The sequence below is a fragment of the Pyrgilauda ruficollis genome, unplaced genomic scaffold (genome assembly GCF_017590135.1).
Source record: "Pyrgilauda ruficollis isolate IOZ18807 unplaced genomic scaffold, ASM1759013v1 scaffold108, whole genome shotgun sequence".
NCBI classification, from domain to species: Eukaryota; Metazoa; Chordata; class Aves; order Passeriformes; family Passeridae; genus Pyrgilauda; species Pyrgilauda ruficollis.
The window spans coordinates 597,521-617,942 of record NW_024508988.1 but is presented as its reverse complement, the minus strand read 5'-3'; the positions used below and the strand labels follow the sequence as shown (position 1 = coordinate 617,942).

The 20,422-nt window shown below is 40.8% G+C and overlaps 1 protein-coding gene across 4 annotated transcripts in view; it reads left to right on the top strand.

Moving 5' to 3' along the window:
- Positions 1-2,481: 2,481 nt before the first annotated feature.
- Positions 2,482-20,422, top strand: part of LOC121356345 (leukemia inhibitory factor receptor-like) — a 53,531-nt gene continuing 35,590 nt past the window's right edge. Inside the window, exons 1-2 of one of the 4 annotated variants that reach the window (XM_041472664.1) lie at positions 2,920-3,040; positions 3,420-3,479. The gene's annotated coding sequence lies outside the window, so the exon portion shown is untranslated. Of the gene's footprint in view, positions 2,583-2,903; positions 3,041-3,419; positions 3,480-14,353; positions 14,449-20,422 lie in introns of those variants that run through there. The other 3 variants (XM_041472640.1, XM_041472656.1, XM_041472648.1) reach the window with 3 other exon arrangements.

Here is a 20,422-nt window from a genome sequence, read left to right as displayed (position 1 = left end):
AAAATATAGCAGCTATGATATTTCATGCAGAAGACATCATGATGAGACTGTATACATGCATAGCATATTTACTGAAGATCAAAAGTGGCACGGTAATTAGGCCACTCATTTATCTAGGGGATGTTTTTATATTAAAGTTATCTCTTTTTTTATACAGTAAAATATGTTAACTGATACCAACTATCTGTAGTCTTATCATCTGGAAGTTGTGCTATACAGACTTGTAAATTGTACCAGAACTAGAAATTTCTGTCTCTTAACTCCCAACTGAGTCACTGAAAATTGACTCATTATTACAATATCAAAACATTAATACAACTTCAGGAACTATCCGTACCTCTTTTTTGTCCTGGAAGCCTCTTCTAATTTCACAATCACACTTTTCTGCTTAAAAAAACCCCCTCAAACACACACAGCTCCTGTATGAAATGTCTGTGAATTACAGGAAAGCTATTTGGCTAATAAAACAGAGAAAGTAGTAAATATTACTATTGCTTGGATTTGTGATCTAGAAAATTTGCAAATCTTCTGCCACTGCTGATGGTATCTTGCACATGCTACAGGGCTTTCTGACAAATGAGATGCCTCTGAGCCTTTAGTAAAGCTGAAATAGCATGAGCTGCAGAAAAGGAAGGTGGTGCAATTTCATTTCACATTTTCAATGCCTTTTAAACACAGTTCTCGTGTCATTTTCTTGGATGGAAACCTGCCTTGGTATGTATCATCCATGGCAGAAGGTACATGCTACATCCTCATAAAACTTAGATGCAGACTCTAGAGAGAGCACCAGGTCCCAGCTAATGAGATCTGGAAACAAGGACAGACGCAGTCCTCCCTTGGACAGGTGTGTACAATGAAATGTCCACCTTCTCCTCAAACCCTGTGGTGCTGTCAGTATTCCCCGTTTCATTGTGATTTGGTTGCTTTTGCATGAAAGAAAGTAGAAGGGCTTCTGAGCTAGAATTGGAACTAAATGGGAAAATGTTCTTAGGCAGCTGACGTATCAAATCTCTTTGTGCCTCCATTGAAGACACAGAATTAGCCATCCAGCAGCCTTTCTTGTGAGGAGAGATTTGGTACTGTGAAAAGATGACTGATGTGCTGGAAACGCAGCTGCTTAAACCTACTAAACAGAAGATCCCTAGGGGTCTTGTCTTAAAGTCTTCCCATCCTTGGAGTTGTAAGTGTTTCAACGTGCATTAATGTTCTGCTTGGGATTCACAGCCCACGGCTTCTCCTCAAATCAGGTTTAAAATAATCCAGAAATTGTAGGTGTTTAAGGATCCTTCCTCTTGAGAGGCCAACATACAGACAAGTGTCTCAGGCCTGAAGTCAAGGTGTTCTTGAGCTAGAACAGATGTGAAGTAATGTACTTTGGTGCATGACTGAACCACAAAGTTCATGTGCATCTTGCTGGTCTACTGCATGTCCAGTTCTGTTTGCACAACTAAAAATGCTGGAAAGGAGATAGAAAAGTGCCAGATTTCTTCTCTACAGAACAGCCTGTCTTCACTTAGACTGTGCAGGCAATGTGCAGGATGGCAGGAGAGTCTGGATTTGGGGACCTGAAATCTACTTAGCCATCATGGGACAAAAGTCTGGCCCAGGAATTCCACGCAAGCATATGCAGTTTTCTGTCATCTGGGTTGTGAGACAAACAAACAATCTGCAGCAACTAGGAAAACTGCACTAGGAAAATGTAGGCAGAAAAACACAAGGAAAATCCAGCACTCACTTTTTCTCCCCATCCTCCTGTGGTTGACTGGGGCACAACAGACGAGCCACAGGCTTGCCAACTCTTCTGATTTTACGGGTCTCGTGGCATTTTTTTTTTTTTTAAATTGCCCGACTCTTGAGACTGTGGGATTATGAGGACTTCAAATTAAATTTGCAAGAGAGGCTGACATGCAACAGTTGCGGCTTCAAAGAAATGTTGGAGGTCAAGTTTCAGACCTCAAAAAGTAGTGGCAAATACAAAGATAAAATGAATCAAGAATGGCCTGCATCTGTGGAGCCAGGCCCACCGCGTCCAACCCCGGAGGTCTGCCAGCGCTGGAAGTATTCAAGGTACTTTTCTATAAAGGGTATTTGACCGCGTCACAGAGAAAACCCGAAAGGCTCAGATGAGATCCGCGCCTTCACCCTCCGCGCAGCACACTCGCCACAGCCCGCGGGGCACCCAGCCACTCCGCCGGCGCTGCGGCGCCCCCGGCAGCTCGGCCCCCACCGCACGGCCAAGGGCGCCGTCAGCCCGCAGCGCCGGGCAGCTTCGGCACGGCAGCACCGGGGCTGCTGCAGCGGGGCCGAACCGGGCCGTGCCGGGCGGCGGGAGGCGGCGGTGCCCGGGGCAGGGCCGGGGGCGGCGGCGGGCGGTGCGCGGCGCAGGCTCCTCCCGCGGGCAGCCCGCCAGCCCCGCTCCTCCATCCCTCCCTCTCTTTCCCTCCTTCCCTCCCTCCCTCCGCGGCTCCATCCCTCCTTCCTGTCGGCGCTGCGCACTGCTGCCGCCGGAGCTGGGCCGCGCCGCGCACCGCCCGCGCACCCGCGGCATGCGGCCCCCTCAGGGCACGGCCGGGCGGCGCCGGGTGAGTGTGGGACCGCGGCGGGCGCCCGCTCCCGGCCGCTCGCACCTGGGAGGGGGCGGCCCGAGGGGCGCGATGATGGATGTTCCCTCCATCCCTCCCTCGCTCTGCCCGCCCCGGGGAGGTGCCGGCCGGGAGGGGCGGAGGGGGTTGGCAGCCCCACCGGGACCCAGCGCGGCGGCGGGGATTTTCGGAGAGCCCCCCAGCTGCCTGCCTGGTGTCGTGCGGCTCGGGGCTCGGCCGGGGCTGGGGACAGGTGGCGGTGGCGGCGGCGCCGGGGGCGCGGCGGGGGTTGGAGCCGGTGCGGGCGCAGACCGCGGCAGCCTCCCTCGGGGGCGTGGGGGGAGACCGGCGGCTCCTCTCTGCCGCTGCCGGAGCCTGCGACTTAAATAGAGGCTGTGTTTTGTCAACAGCTCATTCCGCTGGCCGGCAGGTTGGCTGGCTCGAGGACTGAGCAGCGGGTAAATACTATTTATGCGTCTTTTTGTTATTTTATTTTATTTTATTTTATTTAGTAGCACCCTTTTGAAAAATGGACCTTAGGAGGGGACTCCAAAACCCGTTCTGTGTTTGGGAGCATCCAGACATGCTGGGCGCCTCTGCGCACTGGCTATACAGGGACTCTGGAACAGCGGTAGCTGTGTCTGTTTTGAGTGATTGAATTTCTAATGTGTCTAGATAGCGTGTTTGAAAACGATCTGTGAAAACCTTTGAGGCAGTTCTGTAAAGAACGTTATTCCCTTGTAAGATTCAGCGTGTAAATTTCAATTGACTGTGTTGTGCTGGCATGCTGTGTATTACTTCGGTAGTAATTGGTTATGTGCTTGTTTTGTTTTTCAGTTGTCATTGGTGGTGAATGCCTGGGAAGTTTGCTATGAATGGGAGTGAAAATCTGGATAGGTATTATACTAATACTGAGGAGAGTGGGATAGTGAGCTACTGTGTAGGAATTATCACTCTGATTCTTTTTGACAGACTTTCACACTTAAAATTACCATTGCAAAAATAGTCAATGTTTATATTCCGTTATCAAGGCCATCTCCTGTCAAATTTCCTTCAGGAAGGCTTGGGAATTGGGTTGACTTCTGCTGTATTTGAAACTCAGCTTATTACCTAAGTAAGGCAGTGTGACTTGCCTTTGACATCGCACCTGGAAGTCCATTCTGCCTTTTCTCCTTACTCTATAAGAAATATTTAAATTCTTCCTAAACTCTTAATTCAACCCCACAACATGAGCCCAGACAGCTAATAAGACTAAGCAGGTTTAGTAATTGTGAGAAAGGTTGAACTCTGTCATGCCATGTTCCCTCTCAAGTCAGCATGTGGCAGTGCCAGCTGAGACAGTATGTTTTTTGGTGTAGATCCATCAGTGCCCACGTGCTTGATATGTCAAGGTTTGCACATCCTGTAGGGAAGAATGCATGAATGCCTTGATCTGCAGAAAGTCGTCCTTAGCTCATCAACCATTTTATGGTTTATGGCTGCACGATTTTGGTGATAAAAGATAAGCTTTGATTTCTGTACATAAAGGTGAGAATAGACCTAGAAGTCTTCTGGATTTATTTGGCAACAACAATGTGAATCAAGATCAAAACAAAAATTATCTTTGATGAGAGAAAGGATTTGGATGTGGAGGAGAGAGGAGCAAATGCCATGAGTGTATCCACAGAATGAGTAGCAAGCACCGTATTTGCACTTGGTTATTATTTGTCAGCATGAGTTGCTGGCCATTAGCTGGAGATGCAGGTTACTTTGGAGAAGTCTAAAAAAAGACAGACTCGTCTCAGTAGACTGCAGGGCTGTGATCTACCCTGTAAAATTTGCAGAAAGTCACAAAAGGAAGGCTTACAAATCATTAAGTTGGAGCTGGTTTGGAATATAACTTTTAGGGAGTCAGTAGATCACTCAATTTTGTTTGCTTGCTGTTCACTAAGTCTTTGCATCTTTCATCTTATCGCTGTTTCACCTATTCAAACTTTTATCAGCATTACGAAGTGATAACAGTTTCCATTGTGCACTCTCCAAACACACCACTTTAGTCACCGAGAGCAACCAGTGGCAAGCATTACTGTGAATTAGATTGTGCAAAATCCCTTTACAGGTGTGCTGAGGAAAGGGGGAGACTTAACCTTTAGGTGAGGGCATTCTCACAGACTTGCCGAAGGCAAATCAGGAATACCTGGGAACAGCCATGTGAGTGGGGATGGTCGTCTCAAAAAGAGGAAGACTTTTTCACAGGTGGCAGAGCTGCTGCTGCTACTCTAGCAGGTATTCATAGGACTTTAATTTCAGGCGCTTGTTGAGTTACAGTCTCTGGCTTTAAGGTCACATCTATTTCAGCGTCGTGCAGACCAGGGTGTTAGAAAATGTTTAAAAAAATATCTGAATTTATTAACATCCATAGGTAATACTAGTACAGAATCTCTAAATGTATTAGAAACAGCTCTTTTAGAGTATAAATGTTGCATTGCTTAATCCAATGAGTGTCTGACAGCAAATTATGTGCTTTATGAAAAGATGTACTTAAACAAACTAGGTGTTTGTAACTACTGACTCTATCTTGCAGAATGTCATATATCATAATGCTGATGCAGATGAATTATGTTTTTCTTTTGCCCTTGAGATTTAGTTATGGTTATTCTTGACTGGTAGATATCAAATTTGTCTAAAAAAAGAAAAATAAATTGCTTCCAGATAAGACTTGAGACGTGCTCTATGTTCCAAAGCTGGTTGATACATTTTGTTCTATAAACAGTTTAATGTAAAGATGAAAATAATTCTTGGGACCAAGACCTGGAGACCATGATCCTGTACTTCCAGTGAGTGTCATCTCACAAGGACATGAGGTAGCACTGAGTCAGTCGTTACTTAAGCTTCAGAATCGACAGAAGGGCTGGAGGAGTCTTCATCCTGACTCATCTGTCACTTTGAGTAGCCTGAGGTGTTTCTGATACCCCCACAAGTGCTGCAGTGACTTGGGTTGCCTCAGAAAAGGGAACATTCCTGCTGCTTTCTTCTCCTATGTCTTTAAGCAAAAGCAACAGCTTTTTTCTTTGGAACTTGATTCTTTGGTTCTGTGCTCATTTTATCAGCAGATACAAGCAGGGAGTAGTTGCTTTGTGAATCTTGAGTGTTTAAGCATCAGGCAAGTGGTAAGGCCCTGTCAGACACGAGACTGCATCTGTGCATGCTGATGCCTGCAAAATTTACCATCACCTCTCCTTTTATTTCTTGTTCCTCTCTAATATTTACCTGCAACCAAGTGGGATTTTCAAACCTTCCTCTTTTAGGTTGAAGCATCAAAAGTTTGGGTTTTATACGTGCTTAAATATCTTCAGGGATGATCTTAGAGAATGGTATGGATTTCTTCCAGAGTCATTAGCATGGCAATTATGAGGGCTACATAAATTCCTAGATGAACAGACCTATTTTCTTACCTGTATTTTGAGGGATTGAGAGGCAGCAGGATATGTATCACTAGAAAACACAGAAGTCCCCTGTGTTCTTTGCCTTCCTTCCTTACTAACTTACAAACAAACAGATTTTAATTAGAATAATCTTTGGAAGTTCTTATCTGTCCCTGAGAAATATATTTGGGGACTGTTTTTCATACACATTATGATTTATTTACTGCTCACTGCTATCCTCCTTCCTCTGGAAAATCTGCAATCCCTACATTTACAGACTGTGGGAGCCCTGCTGCTGTGTGTCCGTAAGGTCCTTGAACTCCTGCAAGCACCAGAAGCTCAACAGGGCCTTTTGCCACTTTGCTGCTGTCTGCCTTTCCCTGCTGCTGTCTCTTGGAATCATTCCTAGTAGCAGGTTTCACTGTAAGCAGAAAGTGCTTAGGCTAAAAATAGCTGCTAAGCCATTGGTATGAATGTTGGTCAGGGTGTAAGGTTTTGAAGGGCATATGCACCCCCTCCTTTCCATGCACTGTCTGGAGCTGGCACTGGAGTGAGGTCAACTGTTGCTACAACAGAACCATCTTTCCCTTATCCCACAGGCAGAGAACTGCTGAGTTGTCAGCTGTTGAGTCCAAACTGTGCCTTTTACCTCAGGGAGCACAAGTTTTAAAAGCACATGTCATGGAAACAAGGACAGCACTGCGGCAATTCCCTGCTCCTTCTGCCTCACTTCCTACCCTGCCAAAAATCAGACCCTCAGCGCAGCCCACAGCAGAGGATGGACTGCTGTGTTGGCAGGTTGGTTTTAGCACTGCCTCCCCCCTCTATTGGGCCATGTGTTGTCAGGGAGCAGTCTCCTTTCTCATCCCTGTACCCAGCAATTCGGGGCAGTTTCCTGCAAAATCAAAAGCACAGCCTTTCAGCCAGCCTCAGTCTCCTGAAATTTCCTTAAGTAGATAAAGTAGTGCTTCCTTGAGGTTGATTTTATGTTGCAGCAGTCGTTCCCCAGTCAGCCAGTTTCAGTGATACAGTACCATTGGTTAGGAAATTATTGTGGGTTTTTTTTGTTTTTTGGGGTTTTTTTTTGTTTTCTTTTGTTTTGGAGGGGAATGGTTCTATATTGATGAGTAATGTTATGCTAGTGTTCTCTGCCAGTATAGCTTCCTGCATTTTGATCAACAGTCAAAAAGTACTTTATTATGAAATATACGTATATTCCAAAAGTAGAGGTATGCATTTGTGCTTTCTTTGTACCTACAGCGGCACTGATAACAGCTCTATAATATTGACTGAACCTTGATAATTTCATATCAAGGTTGCCTGGTAATTTGTAGTGCATAATTATGAGATTTAAATAAAGCAATGCATTTGAGTGTTTTCTTTAGGTGATAAACACTGTCTGAAAAGTACGCTGGAATGCTTCTTATGCTTGCATAATTTTGTCATTATTGCACAAGTTGCTTAAAGATATAATGAAAGTACAAGCAACAGGGGTGGTTGAGTGTGGTTTACACTGTCAATCTGGCTCAGAAATGGTCCATGTTTTACTTCTGGACCTCAGCCATCCACTTAAGCTAGTTTTGCTCCCTGAATCAGTTACTTCCCTCCAAGAAGAAATGCAGGCTCAGTTGACTGTATGTAACACAGCAAGTTGAGCTTTTTTTCTGAATGGTGGGGGTATGTCCTACGGCAAGGTTGGCTAGGGTGGTGAGCAGAGCAAGCCAGCTCTCTCCCGGCTGGCTTGATGCCCTTGAATGCCCTCCACATTGTGCCCTTGGGCATGACACACGTTTCAGCCTAAAGCTTTAAAAATTGCTCTTTCATAATTTCAAACACTTTGAACACAGAACAGGAAAAGCTGCTGTGGATCCAGATGGTGACCCAGGCCACTTGCTGCAAAGTTGTCTAGTCCAGACTTAGGGTGGTCTCAAACAGTGTGAAGGTGAGCCTCTCTGGAGCATTTAGGCTGTTCGTGAAGACACCTCCACACTGCAGTCCATCAGGGTGGTATGAGAATATCTGATACTCATATTTTATTTTCCTTTATTAGCTGCATTTCAAATTACATGCATGTTTGGGAGTTGCACATCCCACATAGGAAAGAGAAATTTGAGCAAGTGAAAGAAGAGTCTTGGCTCTGCTCAGCATGGGGCAGGTCTGAGCAGTTGCCTTTTGGTTATTTGGTTGCCTTTGGTTATTTGGTGGTATCTGCCTTGGCCTGGCAGATAAAATTTCCCAACAGGATTTAGCACAGTCATCCAGAAGCTCTTGTGCCAAGACAGCAGTACTGCTCATCATGTGATGTAACTATGTTTGTATGGCAGATCATGGTTTTGTCCTTCTTGAACTGGGTGCTCTAATGGCCTCTCCTAAATGTAAAATCAGTGAGGACAGAGCTTCAAAATATCTTTCTCAAATAATTGGTTTGAATATTACTGCAGGGCAAAAATGCTTCCTAAATCAAATGACCTTCAGAAGAAAATTATAATGGTCGGTATTATAGGTGGAGCTTCTGCAGATTCTGAAGCCCAGAGGGTGAATGTAAGTTGTAAGTATTCCACTTATAACTAATTTTCACAATAATTCATGTTTTGGATCAAGTTCAGCACTTGAGGCAAGAGACGTGTGACCTCTGAAGTTTTACAGCTGCTCTGGAGCTAAAACCAAGGAGATAAGCTTGTAATGTTTAATCCTAGGCAGAAAAAAGAGACTAGGTGAGAGAAAAGGAAACAAAAACAAAAAGAAAAATATTTATTTTTGTTGTAAATATGTGTTGTCTTGAGTTATGTGCAAAAAGAACAGAAGTAGTGTGGATGTGAGGTGAACTTAAATGTCAAACTCCTCTAGGGCTTCACCTAGTTGTAAGGATAATAACATCTGTTCCCTAGATTCTACCTGTTCCTCTTCCTTTTCCCCTCCTTCCTCCTGCTCCACACATTTCCAAAGGTCATAGCTGTGGGAAGCCTTTAGTGCACAGGTCTCAAGGCACATAACTCATATTTCATCTGCTAGAGCAGCATTGTCATAATTCCCAATATAGAACAGCCTTCTTCAAATTAGATGTGATTGGTCTGTTTCTTTTTTCAAGATGATGGGAAATTTTTGATCAAATATTGCCACATATTTCAAAAGACAGGGTCGGTGTGGATGTAAATCGAGCAAGATGTTATGTGACTCTTATTGTAAGTCTTACCTCAAAGTCTGTCTTTTGTCCCTTTCATATTGTCTTCCTTCACCATTAAAATCCTTTCTAAAGTGAGATCTGTGCATGATTTGTGCTAATCTAGTCTGACAGAGTAATGTGAACCAAAGGCTTTAATATAGTAAGACTTGCATTGCACCCATATTTAGAATTTCTTAGTAATTAATACATTCAATCTTATTTTTATTTCAACCAGTTCACTCCTCCTGTGAAAACCTTTGCCAATACTTAATTAGTTTTACTTTTCACAATGTTTGCTTTTCAGTGGAGGTCTACTACATGGCATTTCCTCCCGTGTCTTAAACGGTGGGCTAAGTTTAAATCCTTTCTCTACGTAGGTAGTTGAGAACTGTGACCAAGTAATCTCTCTGAACTAAATAGTTATATTGTGTTAGCCTTTGCAGCAACAGACCCAAACTGTTCAAATAATTTGATCCTGAGTATAAATTGACTTTGTACTGGATGAAACCATTTCCACTGCTAATGAATGGCTAGTTTTAATCTTGTGTTCTTGGATCAATGGCTTTTGTAAGGTAGCTTGATCCATACAGAAAAAGCTGTTAGATTTTTATTTTCAATATCTTTTATATATTTATTTGCTTGAGCTGCAATAACTGATACTTTGAAAACTGAACGTTTTCTGGTTCCTTCCTCATATTTCAGCTGGTGTTAACATGTGAAGAATGCATCCTTGAAAACATTAGATTCTTGTCTGCTATCCTTTTCCCCTGGTGTATTCATACTTGCTAATCAGAAGGTAGCTCTGGGTTGAAATTTGGGCAGTGATTACTGCAGACAGAAATGGGAGCAAGTACTCGGCATTACAATAGCTGCTGTAGAATTTGGTCACTAACAGGCTTTCAGCAAAATAGTATTAATTTGCCTCTTCACATACTCAAACACATAACATATAATTTCATATATTTTCTGAGTGATCCTCAAGTGTGGCGTTCCTAGCAATGGTTTGTATGAGTCTTTCAGCCTCCCGTGCTTCTCATGAATGCCCAGTTCAGCATTCAGCTGTCCTGTACCGAAGACTAAGGAAAGAGCTCCTGCAGTTGGGCTCCTGCCAATAGTGCAAATGTGAGTTTGTGCATACCTTCATTCATAAGTTAGAATTAGTCATATGCTTAACATTTCTGAAATTCCAGAGCAATATGTGTATATATGAGGTTACTGAGGCTTATTATCTTGCATAAATCTGCAGTGAGTTAGTCACGAGCAGCACTCCTTGGCTGTCAAATACCCTCTCCTCAGAGGACATAGGTGATCTCTGATAGCATTTAGCAGCTTTTTTCATGAGACCTGAGAACTAACATGAATAAGATGCTGCAACCTAAACCCAGCTTTTTGATGAGCTGATTACTTTAGGAATTCAACAAGTATTGGTAAAAATTGCCTCTACTTGATCTCTTCTTTTCAAGTAATGATCATTAGTTTTTGCCATACTTCATGTTAGTTACTTGGTTTGGTTTGGTTTTGGTTTTTAAATTTTTCTTAGGTATTTGTCACTTGCATTCCTAATATCTACATAGGTATCTGATATTTTTGAGCTCTTCTACTTTGGTTTACAAATATTTTCTGAATATAATATTCTAGAGTAAAATACTTATATCTGTGAGGCATATATATTGGCATCTAAATATGTTTTGCATTTATAGTCCGTGTGCAGATTCTGTGAATAGCTCTTTAGAATGGGAAGTTGTAGAAATGGGAAAAGCACAGTACTCTCCAAAGATGTTTGAGGTGGTGTTATTTGTGTAGTGCTTTGTGAGTTCAAATGACTTGCTTCGTGATGAGATTTTGTAGAATAATATTTCACACAAGGAATAAAAAATGTATTGGTTTTCATACTGTAACATTAAAGATTCTGCCAGTCTCTGTATTTTGACAGGTGAATTTGTAAGGATGTGCTTGGCCTTGTGCGTCATGTGCTGTGTGTCTCGATAGACCTGACTAGATTAATGAAGAGCAGAATTTTTCCTAAAGAATAGAATACTGGAATAGAAACTGAAAATAAACTGAAACAGAACTTGTGATTCATATAACTACACCCAGATTTTAGTTCTCCAGCTCTTCAGGTTCCCCTTTCTCCTGCCTTTTCTTCCCTATGTCTGGCCACCTCAGTCTGCAGCCACCAGAGAGACCATTGAGAATTGCCGCACGTCTCTTGCTCCCACAGTCAAACTTGCTCAGCACTTTGGAAACAATAGCTGCTTCATTGCTGACTTCTGAAACAATAAAGTTAAACATATCAGCAACAATGCATGAAAAATGTGATGAACAACCTTCCACAGGAAGAGGTTTTCCATTCTACTGTGTAGGTATACAGAATTTATTGGTGTCAGAAGCTAATAAGTAAGAAATCCTTCTTCTTTTGTGCTTTATCTGCCAGCTCAATGCTGAGAGAAGTAAACTGTGAGATTTACTAATAATAGCAGGAAGGAAGAACCCTGTTAAGCAGAGATAGATAAGTTGGAATGACTTGTGTGTTTAAAATCCAAGGTTGTTTTTTCCTCTCCTCAGCCCTTTTTATAGTCACCTTTCAGAAGAGAAAAACAAAAGAGAACTTCAGGAGGTGAATCTCACTTTCAAGGGAGGATTGAGGGAGAAGAGGCAGATGCTAGGTACAGATGCTATAATGATGGTCATATGAAAGGATTGTGAAGATGTGAGATGTGGCCTTGAAAATTTCTGTTTAGTTTTCTTATCCTAACAATGAATCATGTCAGAAGAGACTTGTGGAACTGACTCACTCTATGTCCTATTAGTGGCAGCAGTCTCAATCTTGTATGAGCTGCTTTAAATTTTAAAGGTGCAGCATCACTACCCTTGCAGATGCTGCTGTCTCAGCACTTGGAGGTGGGTTATTTACAGGGACTCCATTTTCTGCTTTTCTTAACTTCTAAAAGAAAATGCAGAAAAGCATTTTTTTATTTTACAGCAGTAAAAATCATGGATCCTAGCCATCGTCTGTATTATTTTAAAACTTTCATGTCTTCATTGCTTTGTTTCTTTTTCTGAGCATTATTTTAGTGGTGCAGAGTTTGCTTTACTATTTTATCCCTGTTGAAACCCGAACAACATCCCTGCAAAGTACTTTCATAGCAGTATTTTCTATTCTGAGACCCTTCATGAAACACCTAAAGGGCTGCTAGGGTTTTTTACATCAAAGAAAATAAACTTTCTAAGATAGAAAAACCCATCCAACAGACAAAATATAAACGTCTCATTTACATTATTCTGAAAAGCTTTGGAATTTTTTTTCAAAAATTTTTTGCATCTTTTTTTTGTGGACTGAGAGATTTCAGTCTATGTTTAAATTATATTTACAGTAATTTAGCAAAAATTGAAAAAAAAGAATTTGAACTTTCCTTAGACCATGTGCTGCCTAAACTGAATGATCAGTCTAAATTATTGGAAACTGAAAGCCTGGTGTTAATTTACTTGTAAAACAACTACATCTTGTGCCTCTCACATTCCAATAAGTGGTTTGTTTTAGTTAGGGCAACACACTTAAGGAAATGCTGCATTGTAGAGGGGATAACATGAAGTAGCACCCTAAAACTGGGGTGAGGCTGTATGTTTTTTGGCAGCATCAAAGTCTATTAGATGGGTAGAAAGGATAGCATGAAAGAGTCCGTTTATTTTGAGGCACTGGGTTGCTGTGCTGCTACAAGATCTGCAAGTGGACTGTAGGCCCTTTGCAGGGACCTCTGTGAGAGGAGCAGAGCAGAAAAGGAGGAGTAGTGTTGCCCTCAGAACGCTGGATTAGTGTGCTTGCGTGGCTTTCGGGTCCCTGGTGCCAGTGGAAGCTGTGAGCAGAAGAGAATGAGGGAGTCCTGTTACCACAAGTAGGCATGAGAGTGAGTCCATGTACAAGCATGGACTGTGTGGTTAATATTAATTTCTTGTAGCCTGTGTCTATGAGATTTAATTAGGAAAGAGACCATCTCCAGTATATTAACTGTAGAAGTCAATATTTGCCGAGTACTTAATTCTCACACTTTACCACCTTAAGAGGAGGGATATGTGTGTATATATGCATAGGTGAAAAATCCAGGGGTAAAAAAATACAATTAAAACGGCATGTGAAGGAAATAAGGAAATACAACTGCTAAGTAATTACGCATGGGCTGACTTGTTCTGATAATGTCCTACTGTTTTGTAGACCTTTCTCCTTTGTCAAGATTGGAAGGGGAATGGCAGCATGGGGGCCCATTTGTGGTGCAGAGCAGAGAGGAAAGTGTTTGCCCACTCCGATGGAAGGGTGGTCATACATGATAACATGCTGCAGTATGTCTTCATGTGATCTGTCAGATACTTATTAAGAGAGGAACCACAACAGGTCTTGAGAGCTTTTAGTTTCAGTAAAGATTAGTGCAACAGGAATTTGTCAGAAAATATAGATCTGTAGTTTCAGGAATTGCCCATTTCCTTGATTAGTAAAAAAATCAATTTATTTCTCGTAAGTGATTCTCATTCCTTACATTCACTCTCAAAGGATATTATATAACTGTTGTTCTTTATTCTCAATATATTATTTAATGTGAAAGCTGCATTTCAGCATTTGATCTATTTATGTGCTCTTTGTACATGTACAGACTTTCTTTGGATTTGGTTCATTGTAACTTAAAAATAATTTGAATACCACAGGTTTTATTGTAAACAATGAAGGATTCCAACCCTTGTGTCATTGCCGGTTTTTTAAAAAAACACACTTGGAATTGCTTCAGTAATTATCAGTGTTCTCTTATAAAACTAATTAGGCTTTTCCTGTGATGGAAAGAAGATTAAAGGTCATATAGTTCAAAATAAGTTTTTGGACATTTCCAGATAAAGGAAAATAAACTCTCATTAATAAGGTCGACTTCTTAAATGTTTGTGAGTTCACAAGGGTGTATGAGATGAAGAGAACCGGCAGGGACAGTATTATGCAGATAACATAACTCTTCTAAGGAACAGCAATTTTATTCTGCAGCCTTTGTAAAGACTGAGTGATGTGGTCTGGCCCTTGAACCTGACATTGAGTAAAGTGCAGCTGACAATGTGGGCAGTTGACATTTTCCTCTGAAGACATGCTGTTTTGAGAGCTACACAGTAGCTAACAGTATCCTCCAAAACTGAAATGTGCTATGAAATAATTAAATTATGTTTTCTTCCAGTTACATGTCAGTAAAATGCAATAAGCACTGGAGAAGTGGAAACTTCCCTGTATTTTCATTGGATTCTTGGTTTAGGTACTGAAAAAAAGAAAAAGGTATGTGCATTTTTTTCTATGCTTTGCACCTGTATTAAGTATTGAAAAGGCATAGTGGATAGCCACTGGAGTCATGATAAGAGGTATTTTGTAGTAATCAGACTCGTGTGCGTTTGCTCACTGTGCTTGTTCCATGCTGTGTTGCAAAGCACAAGAATTCAAGGAAGTGTGTCGATCATGAGGTCACCAAATTCAAGCATATCAGGAAATGTGTGTAGCTGAATCAGATTTATTAAAGTGCATCCTTCATCTCCATATGCTATTAATCTGCCAGTTGTAGTAAGTATCAAGAAAATTTTTGAATGGGTTAAAACACAAGTATGTAAGTGACTCTGAGCTGTTTCCTTCTGCTGCACAGCACAATAACCTAGATGATCAAAAATTCTCTTTTGGCCAGTAGCATCCCTTAACCTTCACTCCTTTGCTTTGTTCTTTGTTCAGATGATTAGGTGTTTTCCATCTGCTCCTCTGTGGCAGGAGAATCTGTGCTTGTTAATTTGAGCTGACTTCCTAAGGAAGCTGGGCTTATCTGATAATGTGTTGTCTGTCCCCTCACCCTTGTGGTAACCTTTGAACACACTGTTCAAGTTCACTTCAGTCAGGACGAGGAGGTTAGATCTCAGCATACTGTGTCCTTACAAACTTGGTGAAACTCAGCATCTGGATGGAGAAACCCTGCTGAGGAAATGGCTGCAGAGTGAAGTCAGCCTTTACTGTACTGCAGTTCCGACCTTTCTAGCATACCTTTGCTGATGTCTAATAAGGCCTAGGGGTAATCTATAATAGTATTGTCCTAATATGTAGCAACAATAATCATGAACAGGCTTGCAAATATCCCAAAACATATTTAGTCTATTTTTGGTGGTATTTGGGTTCACTGTGTTTCTCAGAAGAGTTTGTTTTTTGTTGTTACCATCTGGAGAGCAGTGCTGTGCTCCTAGTAGTCATTGGTGTGCTTGTATTTAAACATGTACTTGATGACTAATTGATATCGCAAGGACTTCCAAAATCAGGAGTGAGACACCCAATTTTCCTTTGAAAGTATCCTCATTCTTCTGAAAAATATCACGCTAGGAACAGTGAACAATGCATGAAAAAAAATACTCTAGTAGGACTAAGAGTTTTTAAGTTAGCATACAGTTTAATTGAAAACAGGCATAAATCAATGAGAGCAAAAGGCAGAGTGTCCAAAATGCATATTTTGCTTGAAAAACAAGAAAAGCCACCTAACAAATTACCTTTTGATTCTGTTTCTTTGCTTTTTATTGTCCTTCCAGTCTACTGCTCTGCCTGACTGCTCCACCTCTTCAGTATCACAGTGCTTTTTTCTCTCCAGCTCATTGGTCCCAGCAGGGGTATTCTTCCCAGTGGTCTCTGTCTTGTTCTTATTTGGTGGGGATTTTTGGTTTACATGAGTAACATGAAGGAGTCTTCCGTTGTACTTTCCAAATCCATCTCAAAATTGTATACATTGTACAAATACGAAGTATTTTATATCTTCTTCTGCTACATATTTCCTTTCTTTCAAAAGGGAGGTACTGAGTGTCTCAATTTCTCTGTGTGTGTTGTGCTCTCCAGCAGGTACTAAATGCTTTTGTAAAGTCATCCTTGAGTTGTGGCGCTTGTTCATGAGTTTGTCATCTCTCGTGTCCTTGCCAGGGAAAGGTGCTTCTCATGCAAATCACCACCTGGAAATACCCTGCAGCTTTCCCAGTCTGCAGCTTGCTTATTTGTATTTCCATAGTATCTAACAGTCCTGGAATAAAAAAAATAAAAAAAAAAATTAAAAAAAAAAAAAGGAAGAACTAAAAATACTGGAATGCAGATGCAGTTGCGAGTTGGCCTTAGAAGCTGAGACAGGTGACATACTGCATCTGGGGTGCACTTTTACCCTTGTTGGTAAATTTCTTGCTAAAATGCTTGTGTCTGTAGGTGGTGCTTGAGACCAGGAGCTTTGAAAACAAAACGCTGAAGTGTTGATCCTTGCACTGAGCTTGTCTCCTGACTTCTCACTTCTTGCAGAGGCAGGCTGGGGTGCCTGCAAGATTAACTGCAGTATCTCGGAGGTGATGCTGCTGTTTGGCAGCTAGAGGAAGCAGTGAGGAGGGAATTTTTCTTCTCATGCTTGGCAGGAGAAAGACCCTAACAAAACAAATGTCTCATAGGACTGTAAGTTTGGCCTTGTGTACTCCTGCACATTTAATGAATAATATTTGAATAATAAATATAACACCCTGTCTTTGTTTTCTTTTCTTCCGCGGCAGATTACAAGGCATTTGGTGCAGATAGGAAACTTGAATTTTTTTATCAGCTTTCAGAAAAAGAAATAGCAGGTTTTTAAATTAATTCCTCAGAACTGGGGAAAGCCAGATTCCCAAATGGGACTCAGTCTCCGTTTATAAACAAGTTTCAGTGATTCATGTCCTGCAAATCTTCTATAAAGTGGAATAATGCCATGTTATAAAACAGAGAGGGAAAGCCTCCATCTAGATTACTAGTGATTTTTGTCTCAACTTTGGAAATTTTTTCAAGGAGGTGGAAGAATGTACTCTATTGAAAAACAGCCAAGCTCCCTCTCCCTCAAATAAATCTTTTTTCTTTTTATTTTTTTTATTTTTTTTTTTATTTATTGCTCAGCTAGCTTTAAAGTCATAGACTGAAACCTGTGCTAAATGTTTAGCTGTACTAAAGAAAAGCAGTTCATCTTCTGTTTCTGTGATCATTGCCTTTACTGTCAGCTGTATTGGCCATTTGCTTAGTTTCCCAGAAATGTGTACTTCTGGCATGGTTTTTCAGATAGGGGAATTTTTTTGGAAGCTTTCAGTTAGCAACAGTAGAATGCATAACTTGATATATGCATTTTTACCTGTATGTGAGTGTGTTTTTTTCACTTTGAAGGTTAGTGTCCTTCAGCAGAGACAGGTAAAACGATCTTTCTCTACCTGCTGAGCAGAGTAATTTTTCTTCTAGAAAGGTTTGATCTAGGCACATACATAGGACCTGCATTTCTGCCTGGTAGTATTTGGGATGATGGCTGTCTAGTATTGCCAGAAATGCAGCCTTTTATCATTCTGTACAATATTTTGGTGGTATGCTTTTATAATAATTTTCCTTGAGAGCTTTTAATACCCCATTTGGTGGTAAATTATTATGATACCTTTAGCTGTGGAGCAAAATAAAAATTTTTACTTGAGAAAGGTTATTGACAAAGAGACTTCTTCATTTGCCTTTACTACATATATTTTTACTGATTTCATAGTTTCGTCTGGAATTCTCCATTTAGTTTCCTAAACCTTTCATATTAGCTGACTTTTTAACCATTTCTTTTCAGGTATCTGCTTCTGGAGCAGAATTATATATATAAAAACTCCGGCAACTAATCCTCAATTCATAGACATTTTTAAAAAATGTATCTGGAGGCTTGTGACTGTCAGATCAGGCTGCAGGCAGAAAGCAGGCTGGGAAGATTATAGATTTTTTTTTCTTTAGCTGGTTGGTTTGTTTGTTTGTTTTCAAAGTGGTTTCCAAGCACTTGACAATGAAATACATTCAGAGACCAGAAAACTCAAAAGTACAACAAAGCTTTGCAGAACTTTTGTGCTTAGAGAACTGGTCTGTTACAACTGACTAAGAAAACACTTTTTTTTAAAGAGAATTGAGCATTTGGTCAGCTTTGCTAAAAAAAAAAAAAATACACAGAGCCAGTTAAGTCAAGAAATAAGTAATAACAAACACAGTCAGAAAGAGACATACCAGTTAATTTTCTGTTTTCCCCTTTAAGAGGTTAAGTCTAAAAAGGGCAGCTATCTTAGCTGCCCTCATTTTCTCTGTCACAGAACCTTTAACCTTCTTTACAGCTGACAAGGTTTTGAAGCAAAGCTGTCCTCACATATTTTCCCAATATTGTTTTGGAGTACTTTTCCCTTTCTGATCTATCTGATCATTACTAGATGCACTGACTGCATCAAAATGTCTTTAGAAGTAATTTAAAAGTCCATGATGACTATTGAGCTCTTTTCTATATTGGCCACCAACTGCTGGTTCAGTGGTTAAAAATCTGAATCTAACTGTTCTTTTGCTACTTTTTCTGCATAAAAAGAAATTCAGAATTTCTTTTTTCTGACCACAGGTGCAAGGGTAGCATGACATGACGCCCTACATGGAAGTCAGGGCATTCCCATGTGCTGTACCTTCCAGCATGTATTGTGGAATCCTGCTTGTAGTAGATGCTTTTAAAGAAGGACAATTTACACTGAAGCCTGTCATTCAAGCCTGCTGTTATGGCGTGAATTTGCATGTGAATACTTTCTGTATTCACCCACAGTTTTTTTACTTAGCATTGATTTGTGAGAGGCTCTTTCTGTATTTTAAAATTTCAAAAGTGAAAGACCTTTTCAGGCAAAGACTTTAAGGTGAATTTGCTGTGCAAACATACTCATGCTCAGTCAGGAGGTTTTCAGTCTATTTGAGGATGAGATTGGAGTCTGAAGTACTAAATAAACAGCTACGTGGCAGCTTTGTACAGTATCTCAGGCTGGATCACACACTGATATTGAATCAACAAGGTCTGAATGTAGGAGAAAGCAAATATGGCATGGGCTGTGTAAACACATAGGTTTGCCTTTGGAAAGTTCCTTCATTGTTCTTGATAATGCTCAGGCCTCAGGGCAGAGATATTTCAAAACTGTGGATACAGCAGCTTTGGTTCACGGAGAAATGTTTATTCCAGGAATGATCAGAAATCTAAAAACTGAGACTGGGAAATGGTGAAAAAAAATTGGAGTTTAAGGGAGGCGCTATTGGAGATCTAATATCAGTTGTCTTCTATGTAAGAGGTTGCTGCAAGACAGAGGATAAACTGTTCTTTGTCTGCTGGAGATAGGACAAAGTAATGTGCTTAAAATGGACCAAGAGATTGTTGTGGAGCACATTTGGAACACTGATGATAGCCCCAGTGAAGTGACATGAATATATTGCCCAAGGAAATGAGATTGTTATGGGATGTGCTCTTTTTTAAGATGGCCAACTGGTAGAACTGGTTTAATTCCAATAGCTTTTTCTGGTGGAGACAATGGATTTAACACCCTTCGTACTGTTTTTAAAAACAAAGACCTGCAGTGTAAAGACATTCATATTTAGTAACAACTGCTCTGGTTGCACTCCAGGCAACCATGGTCAAGGTTTTACCTTCTTTTGACAATGTTGATCTCACTTGTCCTAAATAAATATCCCTGCTTCTAAGAGTACCTCTGTCTAGAGGATAATATGCTTTTCATATCTTTCAGGGTAAAGAAAAACATCCATGCCTTGTTTGAGTTAGTCGTGAACTGATGGAAGGCAGCTTTCATGCAAAGAAAGTACATTTCCTATTTTTAAAGTACTTCAGTGATTTTGTAACTTTTTAATTAAAACAAGCCTATAAATGGGAATCTTTTCTCCTGACTAATGGCATTTAATTACGTGACATGTGGCTTCTAATTGCCAACTTTTCAGCAAGTTATAAAATGTGAATAAGAACGTAAGAGCTAGGAAGTCTATTCTTGTTACAAAAGATCGTGGTTTACAAGACTCTCATCATACCCTGCATGAGACTACATAAGTTCACTTCTGTGCCTGTCTCTGAAACTGAAATTAAAACTGTGCTTTAGTTAGGAGAATTTGGTATGACTCAGATTTCTTGTAATGCACTGCTATGATGTTACTCTTAAAACTTCTGCAGTAGGAGGACAAGTCAGTGAGCTATGTGTTGAAAGAGGTGCAAAATACCAGATTTTCCTAAAATACACACACACACAGACACACACATAGTTGCTGAATCTACCTCATAAACCTGGCATGACCAAGCAGGTTTTGCATGTATCTGCGCAGGTAATGTGTTTAGAGACTTGGGATTAATATGAAAGACTTGGGATTTAATTAACATCACAGCTCAGTTCTCTCTTCTTTAAGTGGTATCAATGCCTTTTAACCTTTC